The sequence below is a fragment of the Pelodiscus sinensis genome, chromosome 2 (genome assembly GCF_049634645.1).
Source record: "Pelodiscus sinensis isolate JC-2024 chromosome 2, ASM4963464v1, whole genome shotgun sequence".
NCBI lineage: Eukaryota > Metazoa > Chordata > Testudines > Trionychidae > Pelodiscus > Pelodiscus sinensis.
Genome location: NC_134712.1, coordinates 222,184,676 through 222,200,065, shown reverse-complemented (window position 1 = coordinate 222,200,065; position 15,390 = coordinate 222,184,676). Strand labels below are relative to the sequence as shown.

General features: G+C 45.3%; 1 protein-coding gene across 7 annotated transcripts in view; it reads right to left on the bottom strand.

The window, feature by feature from the left end:
* Positions 1–15,390, bottom strand: part of MLLT10 (MLLT10 histone lysine methyltransferase DOT1L cofactor) — a 310,090-nt gene that overhangs the window by 264,123 nt on the left and 30,577 nt on the right. The gene's annotated exons all lie outside the window — the stretch shown is intronic.

The window sequence follows — 15,390 nt, the reverse complement described above, 5'->3', positions numbered from 1 at the left end:
GTACGTCTAGACTACATGCCTCTGTCGCCAGAGGCATGTAGATTGGCTACCAGACATAGGAAAATGAAGCGGCGATTTAAATAATCGCCGCTTCATTTAAATTTACATGGCTGCCACGCTGAGCAGACAAACAGCTGATCAGCTGTTTGTCGGCTCAGCGAGATAGTCTGACGCGCGGGTGTCGACATCAAAGGTATTTGTCGACCACCCAAGTAAACCTCATCCCAGGAGGCATACCTGGGTGGTCGACAAATACCTTTGATGTCGACACCCGCGCGTCCAGACTATGGCGCTGATCAGCTGTTTGTCGGCTCAGCACAGCAGCCATGTAAATTTAAATGAAGCGGCGATTATTTAAATCACCGCTTTATTTTCCTATGTCTGGTAGCCTAATCTACACGCCTCTGGCGACAGAAGCATGTAGTCTAGACGTACCCATGGATACAACAAATACAGCTGCAGATATAATACTCAACCTTCATAGCATGGTCCAAGAAGTCACCTGCTGGAACTTGCTTTTCCCTGCTGACACAACTGATAATGTCTTGCATTCTGTTCCAAGACAGCAGGCTTTCAACTGGGCCTTTTATAACAGGGCTCCACTGCCAAAAAGTAGTGACACTGGAGGCACTAGAATTCATGACAAGCTATCCAAACTCCTCAGTGTTGACACTGTCAATTCTTTTTTGACATTCTTCAGAATCAGCTACAGCTACATCCAGTAAGCTTCTTAGTAGAAAACTGACCTGGTAACATCTTGGAGTAGTATGCACTACTTCTTAACCAGTTTAGAAACTGGAACAACAGGAAAAGCATGGCAGACATTTCACTTCACCAATTGCCCCAAAGCAGCATGTAAAAGCATTACAATTAAACAGGAGGTCCTGGTCCAGACATCTAGTGATTGCGGCAAGTGTACACCCATAAACTGATAGTAACTCATTCCTGACAACCAGTGTTCCCTGTAAGTTGTGCACTTGCTCAGGAAAGAATCCCATCCCATGATTACTGAGCCAACAGCTGAGTGTGTGTTTCTACTGATGGTGCACGTAAAACATTTACTCTGCACATTGATGGGAAAAGCCTGAACATGGATGGAAAAGATTAGAGAGAACATTGCTGACAACGTATCCACCTTTTTAAGAATCTGAAGAAAAGTCAGATCCTCGCATGAAGAATTACTGCAATACCTGCTCCTTGAGTGGAGATATAATTGACATCAGTAGAGAATGGCCAGTTCACCAGTGTCCCACAGACAACAATATTCTTCCTGACCATCAGTTTCTTCTCACTCAGATGGCTGATCATAGTGAGGTGATGGAGGAGCCTCCAACACTGACAGGTGGATGTCAAGTTCTTTTAAGGAAGAATCACAAACCCCATTCTTAATTACCATTTGGTTTTTTTTTCAATCTATAGCAAAACTCCTACTGGAAACAGTGAGGCCTGCACAAATATAAAAGAATTTGGCATAAGAACTTAAGAACAGCCATACAGGGTGAGATGAAAGGTTCCTTTAACCCAGTATCCTGTCTTCTGAGAGTGGCTAATGTTAGGGCCACAGCAGGAATGAATAGAACAGGCAGTCACCAAGTGATCCCTCTCCAACAGCCCATTTCGAGCTTCTGACAAGCAGAAGCTAAGGACACCATTCCTACCCATCCTGGCTAATAACCATTGATGGACCTTTCCTTCATAAATCTATCTAGTTCTTTTTTGAATCCTGTGAAAGTCCTAGTCTTCACAACATCCTCTGGCAAGGAGTTCTACAGGTTCACTATGAGTTGTGTGAAGAAATACTTCCTTTTGTTCATTTTAAACCTGCTAATTATTAATTTCATTTGGTGCCCCCTGAGTTCTTCTGTTATGGGAAAAAGTAAATACTTTTTAAAAGGTAATAACTAAAACTCTTACATTACTTATTATTTCTTCAGTACACAGTTGTCATTCAGCACCACATTGGGGGGTAGAATCACTGATACTTTTGCTCTTTGTTTTTCCTCCATCCCCATCCTCTCCTGTCCATATCTTCTCCACCTTCTCTCAGTATTTTGTTTCTGTTTCTTTTCCGTTACAAGTGATTTCAGCTACTGTGGCAGTTGGGATTGTGTGACTGTGAGTGTTTGATCTTTTGCTCCCTTGATTCCTTTTGATCAGCCTCACTCAGCTTTGGGATCAGCCTCACCCTGTGTGGCTAACCAAGCGGTAGGCAGGCTTTAAAAGCCAGAGGCAGAGCAACCAAGGGAGCGAAACACACAGGGGGCTGCAGAAGAAGTTTGAGAGGGAGATCTAATATGGCTAGGAAGAACCACAACACCTGTGCCAGCACTGTTTCTGTCTCCTCGACCTGCGCCTGCAGCCAGACAGACCACCTTGCCATGAATGCCTCTACCCAGATCCTGGTGTGTTTTTGCAGGAGCTGTAGCTTGCAATTCCCACTTACTGAAATCCAGGCTGGGGAGATCATCTAATGTGAAATGTGCCTGCTGATGGAAGCTCTGAAGAGGCAGGTGGGAGAGCTACAGGAAGAGGTGGCTTAAGCTGAGGTACATCCAAATTCACAAGGAATTCCTGGAGAGTATTCATGTGGAGACTGCTGAGAAAGCTATCCCATTACAAAAGACTGATGACAAAAGACTGGTAGAGGAGGAGATGGCTCACTCTCAGGGGGGACACTGACAGCTAGTCATTTCTGGCAGCAGGCAGTGCTTCACCCCTGCTCCCAACCCTCCCACAGTGGTTCTGAAGAACCATTATGCTATTCTGGATATGGGAGATCAGGAATCACACTCTAAAGCAGAAGAGAAGAATTGTACCCCCAAGGTTGGGAGATCTGCAGCCACCACTATGAGGAGGAAACAGAGTAGTGGTGGTGGGAATCTCCCTTCTGAGGGGGACAAAGGCACCCATCTATCACCCTAACATGTCCTTTTGGGAAGTATGCTGCCTGCCAGGGGCCTGTATCAGAGATGTTACAGAGGCATTGTCGAGGATTATTCAGCCTTCTGACTACTATCCCATGCTACACATTCGTGTGGGCACAAATGATACTGCAGAGTGTGGCCTTGAGTGGATCAAGAGCTACTACAGGCCTCTGGGAGTACGGATGAAGGAATTTGGAGCACAGGTGGTATTCTCTTCAGTCCTTCCTGTCAAAGGTAGATGCCTAGGCAGAGACAGGTTCATCCTGGAGGTGAATGTCTGGCTGCGAAAATGACATTGTCAGGAGGACTTTGGCTTTCTTGACCACGGGATACTGTTCCAAGAGGGGAGGACTGCTAAGCAAGGATGGGGTTCAACTTTCAAGGAAGGGGAAGATAGTATTTGGATTCAGACTGGCTAACCTAGTGATGAGGGCTTTAAACTAGGTTTGATGGGGGTAGGTGACCAAAGTCTACAAGTAAGTGAAAAACATGGAGACCTGGGAGATGGCTCAGAAATGGAAGGGACCATGGGCTGTAATATCAGAGATAAAGGAGGGACAAGGCAGAACTGGGGGGCAAAATCTAATCAGTATTTTAGATGCCTATATACAAATGCAAGAAGTATGTGGAAGAAGCAGGAAGAACCTGAAGTGCTAATAAACAAACATAGCTATGACGTAGTTGGTATCACAGAGACTTGGTGGGATAATACACACGATTGAAATAGTGGTGTAGAAGAGTACTGCTTGGTCAGGAAGTATAGGCAGGGGAAAAAAGGAGGAGGTGTTGCCTTATATATTAAAAATGTATGCACTTGGACTGAGGTTGAGATGGACATAAGAGGCAGACTCCTTCAGAATCTCTGGGTTAGGTTAAAAGGAGTAAAAAATAAGGATGATGTCATGCTAGATGTCTACTACAGACCACCTAGCCAGGCAGAAGAGGTGGATAAGGCTTTTTTTTTTTAAACTAACAAAATCATCCAAAGCGCAGGATTTCGTGGTGATGGGAGACTTCAACTATCCGGACATCTGTTGGGAAACTAACACAGCAGGGCACAGATTATCCAAAAAAATTCTTGGACTGCATTGGAGACAGTTTTTTATTTCGGAAGGTTGAGAAAGCCTCTAAGGGGGAAGCTGTCCTTGATTTGATTTTAACAAATAGGGAAGAATTGGTTCAAAATTTGAAAGCGGAAACCATCTTGGGTGAAAGTGGCCATGAAATCATAGAGTTCGTGATTCTAAGGCAGCAGTTCTCAAACTTTTCAGGCTCTGGAGCCCTTTATATGTGTAAAAATGTATGCAGAGCCCCAGCAGTCCACTGATTGTATGTGTTGTACCTATCGATGTTTCCCATTTGTCAACCTCGCGGAACCCCTGGAGATGTCTCCCAGTTTGAGAAACACTATTCTAAGAAATGGTAGAAGGGAGAACAGAAAAATGGAGACAACAGATTTCAGGAATGCAGATTTTAGTATAGGTAAGGTCCCATGGGAAGGAAGACTAAGAGGGAAAAACAACTGAAGACAGTTGGCACTTTTTCCAAAGGACATTATTAAGGGCCCAAAAGCAAACTATTCCACTATGTAGTTAAGCTAGAAAGTATGGCAGAAGACCACCTTGGATCAACCGGGAGATCTTATATGATTTAAAAATAAGGAGGAGTTGTATAAAAAGTGGAAACCAGGTCAAATAACAAAAAATGAATATAAGAAAACAATCTAAGGTAAGATTAGAAAGGCAAAGGTACAAAATGAGCTAAATCAAGCTAGGGGCATAAAGGGCAACAAGAAGTTCTACAAGTTATATTAGGAGCAAGAGGAAGACCAAGGACAGGGTATGCCTATTGCTCAGTGAAGAGGGAGAAACAATAACAGGAAACTTGGAAATGGCAGAGGTGCTTAATGACTTCATTTCAGTTTTTGTCAAGAAGATGGATGATAAGATGCTTAACACAGAGAATGCTCGTGGAAATGGAGTAGGTTCAGACATTAAAATAAAAGAACAAGTTAAAAATTATTTAGAATAGTTAGATGTGTGCAAGTCACCAGGGCCTTATGAAATGCAGTCTAGAATACTTAAGGAGCTGATAAAAGAGATATCTGAGACTTTAGTTATGATCTTTCAAGAGTCATGGAAGTTGGGAGAGATTCCAGAATACTGGATGAGGGCAAATATAGTGTCCATCTATAAAAAGGGAAATAAGAACAACCCAGGAAACTACAGGCCAGTCAGTTTAACTTCTGTGCCAGGAAAGATAATGGAGCAAGCAATTAAGGAATTTATCTGCAAATATCTGGAAGATAATAAGGTGATAGGTATCAGTCAGCATGGATTTGTAATATTAAACCAATCAGCTTTCCTAGACAGGACATCAAGCCTTGTGCATAAGGGAGAAGCAGAGGCCATGGTATTTACAGGCAGTCCCCGAGTTATGTGGATCCGACTTATGTCGGATCCCTACATACGAACGGGGCTTTTCTCACCGCGGAGGATGCGGGCGGCGGGACTGCCCAGACGCGCCGCGGTCCCGCCGCCTGCGTCCTCTGCGATGAGAAAAGCTGCTCCGCGTCTCCCTGGTCTGCTGGGGGGCCCCCCCAGCAGACCAGGGAGACGCGGAGCAAAACTGCGGAGGACGCGGGCGGCGGGACCACGGCACATCTCGGCAGTCCTGCCGCCCGCGTCTCCCTGGTCTGCTGGGACGGGGGGGGGGCCGCAACTAGTGGGCCCTCCCCCCCATCACACCAGGCTTTTCTCGCCATGGTGGACGCGGGCGGTCCAGCCGCCCGCGTCCTCAGCAGCGAGAAAAGCCACTCTGAGTCTCCCCGGTCTGCTGGGGGGGGGCCCTCCCCCCAGGAGACCAGGGAGACGCAGAGCAAAGCCGCGGAGGACGCGGGTGGCGGGACTGCGGCGCGTCTCGGCGGTCCCGCCCGCCGCCCGCATCTCCCTGGTTTGCTGGGGGGGGGGGGGCACAGCTAGTGCACCCCCCTCCCCACCCCAATGGACCAGGCTTTCTTCGCCGCGGAGGATGCGGGCGGTCCTGCCGCGCGCGTCCTCCGCAGCGAGAAAAGCCGCTCCGCATATCCCTGGTCTGCTGGGGGGGCCCCCAGCAGACCAGGGAGATGCAGAGCAAAGCCGTGGAGGACACGGGCGGCAGGACCGCGGCGCGTCTCAGCGGTCCCGCCGCCTGCATCTCCCTGGTTTGCTGTGGGGGTGGGGCGCGGCTAGTGCGCCCCCTCCCCCCCCCCCAGCAGACCAGGCTTTTCTCGCCGACGCCTGGGGTAGAGCAGCTGGGGCGCTGCCGGGTTGGTCCCACAGCGCCGCTCCTCGGCGCTACTGGACCTACCCGGCAGCACCCCAGCTGCTCTGCCCCAGGCGTCCCCAAGTCAGCTGCTGCTGAAACTGATCAGCAGCTAATTCCAGGAAGCCCGGGGCAGAGCAGCTCTGCCTCGGGCTTTCTGCAGTCAGCCGCTGGTCAGTTTCAACAGCAGCTGAATCTGGACTCCAGTTCTGACTTACATACAAATTCAACTTAACAAACCAACCTACAGTCCCTATCTTGTACGTAACCCGGGGACTGCCTGTATAGACTTTAGTGAGGCTAGATGGGGCTACTATAAGGTGAGTGCGTAATAGGCTGGACAACCACTCTCAGAGAGTAGTTATTAACGGCTCACAATCATTCTGAAAGGGCATAACAAGTGGGGCTCCGCAGGGGTCTGTTGTGGGACCGGTTCTGTTAAATGTCTTCATCAATTATTAGATGATGGCATAGAGAGTACGATTATTAAATTTGCAAAGGATACCAAGTTGCGAGGGGTTGTAAGTGCGTTAGAGAATAGGGTCAAAATTCAAAATGGACAAAACTGGAGAAATGCTCTGAGATAAACAGGATGAAGTTTAATAAGAACAAATGCAAAGTACTCCACTTAGGAAGGAACGATCAGTTTCACAGATACAGAATGGGAAATGATTGTCTAGGAAAGAGTACTGCTGAAAAGGATTTAAGGGTCATAGTGGACAGCAAGTTAAACAGAAGTCAACAGTGTGATACTACTGCTAAAAAAGCAAACATGATTCTGAGATGCATTAACAGGAGTGTTGTGAGCAAGACACGAGAAGGCATTCTTCCGCTCTACTCTGCACTGATTAGGCCTCAATTGGAGTATTGTGTCCAGTTGTGGGCACCACATTTCAAGAAAGATGTGGAGAAATTGGAGAAGGTCCAGAGAAGAGCAACAAAAATTATTAATGGTCTATAAAACATGACCTATGAGGGAAGACTGAAAGAATTAGGCTTGTTTAGTTTAGAAAAGAGAAGTCTGAGAGGGGACATGATAGCATTTTTCAAGGATCTAAAAGGGCGTTACAAGGAGGAGGGAGAAAAATTCTTCTCCTTGGCCTCTGAGGATAGGACAAAAAGCAATGGGCTTAAATTGCAGCAAGGAAGGTTCAGGTTGGATATTAAGCACCCTTAAAGGAAGTTTTTCCTAAACACTGGAATAAATTGCCTGGGGGAGTTGTGAATCTCCGTTACTTGAGATATTTAAGAGCAGGTTAGAGAGACACCTGTCAGGGATGATCTAGACAGTGCTTAGTCCTGCCATGAGGGCAGAGGACTGGACTCAAGGACCTCTTGAGGTCCCTTCTAGTTGTATGATTCTATTATTTACTTCCTGCAGCACCTTTCAAATTCCACATGCCACAGGATTCACTCTCACTGTTTCCTCCTAGTATTTGCTAAAACAATTGGCAGTTAATAATGAATGCTTATTTTAAGGTGTCATCATGTGACTTTAGAATTGGTTAGTAACAAGATGGTTTCAATGCTCAGTCATTTTTTCAGGCTGCCTGCAGACTCAGACAGTCACCATTACATCAGCTAAACCCTTCAAAAATATGAACTGAGCATATCTGCAATCAAAACGGTAATTTTTTAAATTAAAACAAATTCTGAAGAATCCACATAGGTCGTGTAGATCACAAAAATACAATGTATATGTGGCATGTTTGACAGACACCTACTCTCCAGGCATCAAATTACGTGCAATGAGGCCCTTTAAAGTGGGAGTAATACCATAGTTAAAATCAGCATACTAAAGGAGCTAATTCCACAGCATGTATGCATTCTTGGCACAATGAGGATTCTGACTGTGCAAACACCTCTGATAACAGTTTTGACGAACCCAAGGTATCACTGAAAGTAATTACTACAGCTTCAAACATTAACAGGCTTGGCCTGCCTAGGTCCTCAAATGTGCATTACTACTGAAGCCTCTCAGAGCAGTTTCCCAATCCTAAATATATACAGTATACACAAGAGAGATAAAAGAAGCTTCAAACGCTAACACACATAAAGTTATTAAAAGCTTCAGCACCGGCAAGTCAAAGAGCAGCTTTATTTTATCCCAGTATTGCTTAATACTACTAGAACTGACTTCAAACATCAGTATCTGTACATGGGAAAAACACTGGCAAGAAAATGACACAAGATGCTGATGTCTGCACTACATGCTTTGAGTGCAAACCCAAATCCCTCGACATATAATACCAATTTAGGCTTTCCTATTTCAAAACACTGGTCTGATCTGAAGCTGAGATCATGGGAACTTCTGCAGTAAAGTTGCTTCAAGGAACACTTCTCTAGGATACTTGCGTAGTTGAGACAATATCTGTCCCAAGTATTCCTTTCACAGGACACATGGAAGAGAACGCACACATGCCTTTTTCATAAGACATGCCTCTAGAGTTAAGGGAACATATTATGATACCCTGAAAGGACACAAAAACACTAATATACTTACAAAGCAGGTAAATGACATTCACAGAATTCTGAAGTGTCAATTGAAAGAGCTAAAACCTTCAGTGTCTAAAACAGACCTACACCACAAAAATACAGGTTACTTATTTGTAACTGGTGGTCCCTCAGGAGGGGTGAGTCACACCTGTTTTACACATGTGACTATGCTCCATGCACCTGAGACTGGAAAATCTTGCAACTAGTGTCCATTGGTACATGCCTGCCTCCTGGCTTTCCCCACATGCAGTACTGAGTATATAAAGGGAGTTGCAGGCTCACCATCTCTCCAGTTCTTTCTCTACCAGAAATCTAGTCATAATCCAAAGAAGGGGAAAGAAAGACATGAAGTGGAATATAAATTGGAACCACACATCTCAAAGAACTCCCAATTACAGGCAAGTAACCTCCATTTCTTTTTCATGTGCTGGTTTCTATGCATATTCCATTATGTAGGTGACTGGCTAGTAGTAGCTAGATCAGAGAAAGGCAGTATGAGGATGCAGGCAGTATAGACATCTAACACCGCAATCCCAAGAGCTGCATCAGCAGAAGAGGCTTGGATTAAAAATAACACTTTGTGAACTTCTGAATTGTGAAATTCTGAACTTCTAGGTTGCTCCCTTACAAGTGGTCAGCATAAGGCACCTCTCAAAGAGATGCTACTGAATTCACCTGTGCACTAGTGAAATGGACCCTAGCCCAATCTGGGGGAGGAAGAAGTGGAAATTGACAGCAAAGGAGGATGTAGCCAGAAATCCAGTTTGAGTATCCGTGCAGATACTGCTCATCTCCATGCTTACTCTGCAATAGCAACTAAGAGTATAGGTGATTTTCTATGCAGGTATAACAGCTATTTGTCATCTGGCATCAAAAGGATGAAGTCTCCTTTCTTGGCTGGAAAAATGAGGCTTTGGGAAGAATACCAGTAAATTAATCAATTGGTTTATGTGGAACTCAGAAATTATCTTTGGGATAAATTTGGGTAGAAGAAAGGGATACCTTCTTATGAAACAGAGTGCAGCAAGTTGGCCATGTAGGCCATCCAGCTCACCTACACTTCTGGCCAATATGATGATGACCAAGAAGGTGACCTTCATAGACAGGCAGAACACTGAGCACATGGCCATCAGTTTGAAAGATGCCCCAGTAAGTGCTGCTGTATAAGTATAATGGCTTCATTAGTACAGGCAGTCCCCAACTTACGCGGATCCGCACTTACGAACGGGGCTTTCTCGCCCCGGAGGTCGAGGTAGCGGATTGCTACCTGCGAGCTCCGGGGCGAGAAAGCCCCGTTCGTAAGCTGCTCCGGTGCCCCTGGTCTGCTGGAGACCATCTCCAGCAGACCAGGGGCACTGGGCGGTTCCCGCGCTTCTGAGGCTTTGCCAGAGCAAAGCCTCAGAAGCGCGGGAACCCGCCGCTGCTGCCGCTTCAGTCGGGGTGCCTGTGGTCTGCTGGGGACGGTCCCCAGCAGACCACAGGCACGGGGACTGAAGCCGCAGCCGTGGGGGGTCCCGCGCCTCTGAGGCTTTGCCAGAGCAAAGCCTCAGAGGCGCGGCACCCCGCTGCCGCTGCGGCTCTGCTCCCGTATCCCTGGTCTGCTGGGGGGGGGGGGGGCCGCGGCTAGTGTCCCCCCCCCCCCCCCCCCCAGCAGACCAGGCTTTTGTTTTGGACCCTGGAGCAGAGCAGCTGGGGCGCTGCCGATTGGTCCTGCAGCGCCTTCTGGGCACTACTGGACCAACCCGGCAGCACCCCAGCTGCTCTGCCCCAGGTCCTGATTCAGCCGCTGCTGGTCAGTTTCAGCAGCGGCTGAATCAGGACGCCTGGGGCAGAGCAGCTGGGGTGCTGCTGGGTTGGTCCAGTAGCGCCAAGGAGCGGTGCTACTGGAGCAACCCAGCAGCACCCCAGCTGCTCTGCCCCAGGCGTCCCCAAGTCAGCTGCTGCTGAAACTGACCAGCGCTGACTACAGGAAGCCCGAGGCAGAGTTGCTCTGGCCCAGGCTTCCTGGAATCAGCTGCTGATCAGTTTCAGCAGCAGCTGACTTGGGGAAGCTTGGGGTTCTTAAATTGAATCTGTATGTAAGTCAGAACTGGAGGTCAGTTTCAGCAGCGGCTGAATCTGGACGCCAGTTCCGACTTACATACAGATTCAACTTAAGAACAAACCTACAGTCCCTATCTTGTACGTAACCCGGGGACTGCCTGTAGTGGGAAGATACTACTCAGACCCTTTAGGAATCTGGCTGCTACCTGGGAGGCTTATACATACCCTAAAACCTTGGGATAGGTACATCTTCCAAGCTGAGAGAGTGTTGAGTCAGAGAGGAATTCCTTCTCCTGGAAACAAGTTCAGAGGTGGATCACATTTTATATCTGTGGGAGCACACCTTACTCTCATTAGAAGCCTGAGACAATGGGCCATTAGGCCGGTTTAGATAAATCTTTGCTTCTAAAATTTGTGCAAAGAATGCTTGAGAACTGAGGTCAATGTACAAGGGAGTCTCCCGGGTCTGGATCTGACTGGGATCTCATAGCCTTCTCCATGAGGTTCTTCCTCAGTTCAAGCTCTTATCCCTCTCAGGTCCAGGGTGGGAAGAAATGAATCAACATGTTCAACAGAATCACTAAGGATAGTAATTCCATGCTCCAATAATAAGAATTTAGCAGTAGGGATATATTATTGACCACCTGACCAGGACAGTGATACAGACACTGAAATGCTAAGGGAGATTAGACAGGCTATCAAAATAAAAAACTCTATAATAACGGGGAATTTTAATTATCCCCATATTGATTGGGTATATGTCACCTCAGGAAGAGAAGCAGAGATAAAATTTCTCAATGGCTTAAATGACTGCTTCTTGGAGCACCTGATACAGGAACCCACAAGAGAAGAGGCAATTCTCGATTTAGTCCTGATTAGAGCGTAGGATCAGGTCCAGGCGATAACTATTACAGGATCGCTTAGGAATAGTGACCATAATATAACAACATTTAACATTCCTGTGGTGGGAAAAACACCTCAGCAGTCCAGCACTCTGGCATTTAATTTCAAAAAGGGGAATTAAACAAAAATGAGGAGATTAGTTAAACAAAAATTAAAAGGCACAGTAACTAGAGCCAAATCCCTGAAAGCTGCATGGAAACTTTTTAAAGACACCATACTAGAGGCCCAACTTAAATGTATACCCCAAATTAAAAAAACATAGTAAGATACCTAAAAGAGAGTCATCATGGCTTAACCACCATGTAAAAGAAGCAGTGAGGGACAAAAAGGTATCTTTCAAGAAGTGGAAGTCCAATCCAAGTGAGATAAATAGAAAGGAACATAAACACTGTCAAATCAAGTGTAAAAATATAACAACAAAAGCAAAAAAAGATTTTTCAGGAACAGATAGCCAAAAACTGAAAAACCAACCGCAAAATATTTTTAAGTACATTAAAAGCAGGAAGTCTGCTAAAATCATATAAAAGGTATATAAAATCATTAATGGTATGGAGAGGGTGCATAAAGAAAAGTTATTCATTAGTTCCCATAATATAAGGGGTAGAAGACACCAAATGAAATTAATGGGTAGCAGGTTTAAAACTAATAAGCGAAAGTTCTTCTTCACACAGCGCATAGTCAACCTGTGGAACTCCTTGCCAGAGGAGGCTGTGAAGGCTAGAACTATAACAGAGTTTAAAGAGAAGCTAGATAAATTCATGGAGGTTAGGTCCATAAAAGGCTATTAGCCAGGGGGTAGGATTGGTGTCCCTGGCCTCTGTTTGTCAGAGGCTGGAGACGGATGGCACGAGACAAATCTCTTGATCATTGTTTTCGGTCCACCCCCTCCAGGGCCCTTGGCGCTGGCCACTGTCGGCAGACAGGCTACTGGGCTAGATGGACCTTTGGTCTGACCCAGTACGGCCGTTCTTATGTTTTTCTTATGTAAGAATCCTCATCCCGCTCCTGCGCCTAACCTCCAAGCCAGACCCCACATTCCCACCCTTCTCCTGCACCCATTTTGTCATCATAGGCAGTTAGCTGGTAGTCTGCAGAAAGGTCTGCGTTTAGCGGGGTGGGATGCAGAATGAAAAATTTGAGAACCACTGTATTGGATGCTTCAAAATGCCCGACTCAGCCATCTGGTCTAGCTCTTCATAAGTCAAAGATTTAAAAAGACATGTATTTATTGGGGTTTTTTAGCTTAAGCCCACCGCAATACAGAACTCTTTGTACTGTGTTTTTGTTCAACATTTCACAATACATAGCCATGTACCCTTATTACCAAAAGTATTCTCCATGGATAAGTGGCAAAAAAAGAAACTTTGGCTTCTAACAATTGGACTCTGGCTGTAACAAATGAGCAAAATGTTGGGCCAGGGAAAAAAAGGACAATCACAGCCTTTTGTGACTGAAAAATTACAAACGCAGGTGGATTCACTTGCATTGGAAATAAAGATGCTCCCGACATGCAGTGCATGGTGTGCAGCAAAGTACTTTCCAATAATTCTCTGATACCTGCTAAACTATGAAGGCATTTAGAAAGAAATCATTCTGAACACAAAGACAAAGGCAAAAGTTTTTTCAAGTGAAAGCTTGACACACTTTCAAATAGTAAACTCTCACTGATTAAAACTGCTATATCAGACAAAAACACAACAGAAGCATCCTATAAAGTGAGCTACCATATTACACATGCTTGAGAAACACATACGACAGAAAAACTCACGCAAAAGAGAGAGAAATATGTATCCTTGATAAACAATCTAGTAAAAAAGTGGAAGTAGTGCTGCTGTTAAACCATACTGTTGCATGTTGCATTCAAGACCTTGCTGCTGATATTGAGGAAGAGCTAGTAAGGGGTCTGCCAAGTTTTCAGGACCTCATAGGGGCTCCACAGCCGAAAAAGTTTGGGAAACCCTGAATAGAGCAATATGAAACTCATAAATGTAAACTGAGGAGATGCTAGAGCTTGCAATATTAGCCTAAACGGTCATGAAAGCCACACCAGTTCCATTGCCAGTTTTCAGTGATAAGGGAAAGTTATTCACCTGTGCAGTAACTTGAGGTCTTCAAGATGGTTGTTCCCCTGGGTGCTCCACCTTAGGTGCTTCAGTGCCGCTGAACCCGCAATCGGAGATTTGTTACAGCAGTGTTCCATGGTCAGCCGTGCATGTAAGTAGTTGAGGTGTGTTCTGAGGAGACTATTGCACATAGGCAGCCAGCCCCAAAGGAGTAGGGTGGGTGGTGGAGCACCCACAGAGAAAACCATCTCAAAGAACTCCAGTTACTGCACAGGTGAGTAACACCTTCCCTTCTTCTTCAAAGAGTGTCCCCATAGGTGCTTCACCTTAGGTGATTACAAAGCAGTATTCGTAGTAGGAGGTGGGAGCTTCAGCTGTTGAGCCCGAGAGTATGTGTGGCCAAATCAGATTTACAAACTGATCAGTCAGCCACACTCCTCATCTAGAATTACAATCAGGCAGCAGCAAATAAATCAAGCAAATACAGTACAGTACCTGTGTTCCCTGCAAGCTGAGCCCTTGGGTAGTGCCCACCAGAGATTTAGGTGCCATCCAACTGATTAGCAGATCGCCCACAACTGCTCACAGCAGATAGCATGGGTTTCTATTGGTAGTGCACATTTGCACATTCCTTAGTGAACACAGCATTTATTCCACCCAAGGATGGAAAAAACTTAAGAGAGAACCTTGTACAGTACTGTGTTAAATTACAAAAAAAGGGGGGAAAGTCTAAAAAAGATATGACAAGTGAAGAAAACTGTTTCTCTAATTCTTTCATTTAAATTAAGATGGTTAAAAGAAGCATTTTTCTTCTGCATATTAAAGTTTCAAAGCTGCACTGCATCAATGTTCCAGTGTAAACTTTTGAAAGAACAACTGTAACTTTTTCTTGAGTTACAAACATTTCAAACAGTTACAAACAGCTGATCAGCACAGCATGGCCGCCATTTTAATTTAAATGAAGTGGCGATTAAATCGCTGCTTCATTTCCCTTTGCTGAGTAAACAAATCTACATGGCTCTGTCGACGGAGCCACGTAGTCTAGATGTGCCCCTAGTTATTTCAAACATCTCAGATATGGAAATGGTTCATAACTTGAAATGTTTGTAACTCAAGAAAAAGTTATAGTTGTTCTTTCAAAAGTTTACACTGGGATGTTTATTTAAATCGCCACTTCATTTCCCTTTGCCTGCAACCCTAACCTGTCGACAGAGCCACGTAGTTTAGACGTGCCCTAAGATTCTACTATATGTGGTTCTAAAACAAACTACCTGGAAAACATGTTGAAAACTCCCATTCTCAGACAAAATCTACTGAAATAAATTGATGAGTATGAGTCAGTATTTTTCAGCAAGGAGTCACAGTTGTGCAAATTTGTAAATGAAATATTTCATAGTAATAAAATAAGAGTGTCATAGTGGAATATGATCCCATCGTGCCACATAGTATATGAGGCCCTCTACATAATGAACATCCCATTCAAAGATAATTATTCATCTTAACTTAGGGTATGTCTTCGTTACTGCCACTACAGTGGAACAGTTACAATGTTGAAATTGTGTCACAGTAGTGCAGATGCCTCCATCACTGACAGAAGTGTTTCTTTTCCCATCAACAAAAGTAATCCACCTGGTTGACCAATGGTGCCTTGGTAAACC